The sequence below is a fragment of the Glycine max genome, chromosome 4 (assembly GCF_000004515.6).
Source record: "Glycine max cultivar Williams 82 chromosome 4, Glycine_max_v4.0, whole genome shotgun sequence".
NCBI classification, from domain to species: Eukaryota; Viridiplantae; Streptophyta; class Magnoliopsida; order Fabales; family Fabaceae; genus Glycine; species Glycine max.
The window spans coordinates 18,699,265-18,705,336 of record NC_016091.4 but is presented as its reverse complement, the minus strand read 5'-3'; positions in this window follow the sequence as shown (position 1 = coordinate 18,705,336).

The following is a 6,072-nucleotide window of genomic DNA, read 5'->3' as shown; positions in this document are numbered from 1 at the left end:
TGAAACTAAATTCCTAGATAAACTAGGTACATAAAGAGTTTCCACTAAATCTAAATGATGTCTAGTGTCGAGTTTTAAACGATAAGTCCCGACTGCTTCCACTGGAGCTTTCACTCTATTCCCCATGAAGACGAGTTTCTCATTTGCGCTTATGGTTTGGATTGTAAGGAATCTCTATATAGTATTAGAAACAGGAGTCGTACATCCAGAATCAATCCATAATATATTATGGGGAACTTCAATTAAGTTTGATTCAAAACATACAAGAGCATTAAGCTCACCTTTCTTTTCGAACCAAGACTTACACTTTAGGCAATCATTCTGAAAGTGTCCAAATTTCCCACAAAATTAACAATTATTGCCCTTTGATACCTTCTTCTGGATTTGCAAAGAGTCGTCATTGATCTTTAATGACCTTTTGCCTTTATCATGCTTCTTCATAAATTTCTTTTCAGCTCCTTGATTCCCTTGGTGGCTTACATAATGGACTGAGTGACTTCGTTGATTCTTAAGCCCTGTTTCTTCCTGAACTAACATACTATGCAATTCATGCACATTCCATTTATCTTTCATTGTGTTATAGCTCATTTGGAACAAGCCAGACTCAGATGGTAATGAGTTCAAAGTAAACTGAACAAGGAAGTTCTCATTCACTGTCATTCCCAAGGTCTTAAGCCTTGTTGCAATGTTTGTCATCTCGATGACATGTTCATGCATAGTACGCAAACCATTAAACTTCATGGTGGTTAGTGTACTCATTAATGTCCTAACAAGAGACTTATCAGCTGTTTGAGAGCATTCTCCCATTAACCTCATAAACTCTTTAGCATTATCGGTCTTAGGGAGAGTTGTCTTAATATTGTCTTCAACAGTCATTCTCGTGAACATTAGGCAGAGTCTGTTAGATCTTTCCTAAGTTTCATAATGGACTTTCTCTTCATAATAAAATTCTTCATAATAAAATTCACATAAGTGTTTTGAGACATAAAACACATGTCATACATATGATTCGTTCAGATAACGATCAATGTATATTTGATGTTCTCCTTTGGGTGATACACCAACACACAATATACAAACATAATGATGCTAATAAAACTCTTAACATCATTAGGCAATTAAATATGCACCAATTAGTAGTACCTATTACCTTTAGGTATATAAATAAAACTAATGATACACACAAATCGCCTATAATTATATTCATTAATTATAAGAACAACTAATCAACCTTTGGACGATCCATAAATGCCTTATAACAATGAATTTCAATTACCCTTAAACTAATATTCATAAAATTTAACATTCATTATTTTATGAGTAATTTAAATAATCATTAATTTAAAATTAAATAACCTTATAAATTTGGCCACTTTGGTGACTAACAAATTCATTATACATTTAATTCCAACCAAATATATGACATACACATACTTATTGCTATTAACAATTCATAGCCATCTTATTAATTTCATTCCAGGCCAAACAAATACCATACATTCACATTATAACCAATAAAATAATAGAAATTCAATCACATTGAAGCAAATGTATAGCATATACATATTTACCGCTACCGATAATTTTAAAGCATTCACGTTCACGTTAATTTAATTGCAAGACATAAAATTTCAATCCTTTAATCACATTTAATAATATATTAAAACAAATAAGCAAGAAGGATTGAGAATAACAAAAAGTGGGTTGCAGATAGCAATTCCAAAGAATTCATGCAAGTTCTTCTTTTTGTTCCAAGGAAAAGGGACAATGAAAGAAATAAGAAAGTACAAGGAAACGAAACAATGTACATGACTACCCACTTTCTTTCTTTCGCTCTCCAATATTATACTTACTCGTGAAAAAATCAACAATCTTTCTTTTTTATTTATTTACAAAATATCATATTTGCAGCGGAAAAATAAAATCTCTAAATTTCTTAATTAGGTTTCATAATAATTGGAAGAAAATAAATCATTATTGGAGAATCAGAAGTTTCATAACACATGATCTGATAACACATGTAAAACTTTTAAGGGTTTCCTAGATTAACAATTATAAGAAACCAACATGATCTTGAAATCTATCATTCTCACAAATAATAGATAAACAATGCGTATCTTTCTCCATAGTGAGACTTTTCTCCAATGCACTCTGATTTATTAGAAAAGGACTCCCTTGACTATTCTTTCTATTTCTCTATGTTTGTGATGGTAGCCAGAGATTAGGGGGAATATTTTTCTGTCAGGAAGGTGATGCAATCCTACCCCCAAGGGCATTGGATAGAAGACTCCAAGAAGATGAGGCCAAAGCTACTGAAGAAGGCCCTAGGGTTCTCATAAGCCTTAGGGTAGATTTTTGGCTCATGGGCTAAGTATGAACTCACTTATCTTTGTACATATTAGATTAAGGTTTCATTATTTTTGGGCCTTGTATTTAGGGCTCCATAGTGTAGGGAGGGTACCCAAGTAATGTAGGATTTTTCAGTCCTTGTATTTTAGAGCACCTAGACTAGTTTTTATATTAGGGGTAGTTTTGTAATTTTACATGCATTAAGTGCATTATTTGATGTGTGTGTTGGGAGAGAAATTTAATTGAATTGGGAGAAGCCCAATCCAATTAAATTTTGAACCTTCCTAAGGGAGAAGTGAACATTTGTTTGCTACACCCAATTGCCACATCATATAGTAACATTTTGTGCATATCCTTCATGTTTTACATGTCTTATGACACCTAAGCACACTTAGTGGAAAATCTTGGAATTGATCTTGGATTAGAGGGCTGAACCATAGCTAAAATTCGCTAATCATAATTAGTGAAATTTTGGCTCAAAATTTGACTCCACAAATTCAAATTCAAGAGAAATTTGAATAGAAATTTAAATTTCCCTCTAATTTTGTGTGACACTTAGGCTATAAATAGAGACCTTGTGTGTGCATTTTTTCAACTTTAATCATTTGAGAAATTACACTTCAAAGTTCAGACCTCATTTGAGACATAAATTTGGTGCCCCTTTTTCTCCCTCTCCCTCCACTCATCTTCTCCTACCTTCAAGCTCTTATTCATGGCTTCCTATGGTGGTGAGCTTGTTTTTGACTCATCTTCTCCTTGAAGTGGCGTCTCCAATCATCTTTTTTCCTTTTCCATTTCGCTGCCATTGATCTTCAAGAAGCAAAGGACTCCATTGATGAAAAAGATCCAAGGCATACAAACTCCACATGGAGCTACATTAGAAGGGAACTTTATTTCACATTAGTGAGTATTAACCCCTTTTATAACTACTACTTCCATCAAGTAGTCGTTACCTTTAGAAACTTCTCATATTTAACCCAATTGTAATTTAATATTTAATTATTAATTATTTATTTATTAGTCCCTACATAAGTCACATGCCTCTCACATGAAACATTAATTCTAACATTTATCATATACGTGCAAGGATAAAAATTGGATACAAATCAATATAGAAAAGAATTAATTGCTATTTGTCTAGCATTTGCTTTGGCAATTGTAACCCAATTTTTTTTCTGCATGTACTTTAACAAATTAAATTTAAATTATCTATTTCAAATTCTAATGTAATAAGAAAACAATGTTTGTATTTTCTATTCCAGTAAGATATATTTTCAATTTAAGTGAAACTTTCAACAATTTTGAGAAATAAAAAAACTAACTATATTTATCTCAATATAAAAACTAAATTTTATAATTTTATTAACAGGTATATTTTGAACATGCATGAAAACATAAATAGGATTTGTGAATGAACGAATATGAATGCTATTAATAAGGTGGATTCTCAATTTAAGTTATTGTCAATTTTGTTTACAGAAAAATGATAAATTGATTGTCCATAAAGTTAGATTCACCCTGCTTAAGGTAGACATTTATAAGGGCAAAAACTGAAAGACTATTACAATAAAGAAGATGACCGACCAAAATGAGTTGGTAGGGCAAGTCAGGATCATTCATTCCATTGAGGTGGTTCAAAGGTTTTAATATTGTTGAGTTATTATCTTACATTCTTTTATATATATATATATATTGACAATACTTTCCCACATGCAAAATATATAATATGGACGAAAATGAATCTCACATGGAAAAGGATATCTCACCTATAGGTGCAAGTGATTTAGATTGAATTTAGTTTTGTTTAATTTTTAATCCAATTCAATTAAATTTGATTGGGATTATTTTTTTTATTTTGCCGCATTCAAAAAATTGTCACCTCTTTAAGTCTTGAAAAAATTTAAAAAAAATTTCAAACTCAAAATTTATAATGGATATTTTTTTACATAATAGTAAGGATATTTTAAAAAATCAGTATTCATAAAACATTATACTATTCATACGATAAATAGAATATATATATATATATATATATATATATATATTATATTCACAATCATAAAACACTGTATTACCTTAAGATGAATAATTTATTACCTTGAGAATAAGATGTACTTAATTTAGAGTTTATATATTAGTGATTTATTTGTATGCGGGTTGGATTTTGGTCAGACTCAAAATTCCAAACTCGTCACCCAATTCAATTTTATTTGGATTCATTAAACTAAAACGAATCAAATTCAATGACCCAATTCAATTCACAAGAATCTAATTCAATTGGATTAAATTGGAAAAGTTTGTGGATTGGGTCCGATCCGTTTACACTCCTAATCTCGCAAATTGTGGATAATAATAGATATGGCGTTATTCTAGGTTTCTAAATATTTAGCATATACACTTTAAAATTTCTAAATACTTAGTCAGGCAGGCATGCCTTCAGCCTAATGGCTTCGGATGCAACTTGCATTCAAAGACTCGATAGTTCACAGGATTCTACAATTCACACCAAGCATAGCATTTCGCTACGTTCTTCATCAATGCAAAAGATATGATATCCATTGCTAAGAGCCATTGTATGTAATGATGTGTCATGAAAAATGGGGATTGCTGACAATTTTCCAGAGTATACTCAAAAGCATATAAAGAAAAAGGTCAAGAAGGAGCCCTAGAAGGAGCCGTAGTTTATGGTTGGTTAGATGATGGGCACTCAGGATCAACTTGTCGATCTTGAGTCTAGATCTGCATCTCAATAGATACAGGGGGAGCAAGCTCAACCTAAACCCAACCAACCCAAACCCAAACTACTAAAAAAAAAAAGACCCCTCATCTTCATCTAAACCTAAACCTTCAGATCAAGTCAAAAAGGCAAAGAAACAATGAGACCCTAGAACAACCCCTACACTTTAAAATTTGTCATCAAATCTCAAATACTTAATATATTTTAATTTTTTTCATAAGGTGAATCTTCAAGACATTGAATTAAGTGGAAAAGTAAATTGATCGAAAGTAGAAGAAACTAATGTTATGAGAATAATTTTTTAATGTTTAAATATGTCACGTGTCATTGAATAAGTATGAATAACAATATCTGAACGAGATTGACACTACTTCAAGGAAACATAAGAAAAAGATCAATTGATGGCATGAAAATTACTTATCGGTTTGAAGATGGTGGGACACAAGACTCTACCACAATAGTTTCAAATGTTACTTATATTAAAAAAAATCAACTTATTGAGTTTTGATATTATCAATATAATAAGGTTGTGTTACTATTGATAAAAAAAACATTATTAGTACTATCAAAAATACAAATGCTTTTATGTATGTGTGTCCACATTTCTATTATGTTATATTTTATATAAATTAAAGAGAGAGAACACAATCATTATTGTATATTTATTTTATTGTTGGAAAAATAATTCTTATATTTCTTTTAAAAAATAAATTTCAAGTTTTTCAGTATAAAAATAAAATTAAAAGAAGTAATGGGGTAGTTTGGGATTTTAAAAATAAAAGTAAATGACAATATTTAAGTAATACTTATTTATTTAAGAAAATAGTGGTATAATAAGAGATCTTAAATTTAAAAGAATATTATTCTTTCTAAATAAAATAATTAGTTTACAATATTGATACTTAAAAGTGTTAAAAAATTACTTTATCGAATACAATCATTAACAAGTACGAATCTCATAATATATTTTTTTTCTTTCAATCTAG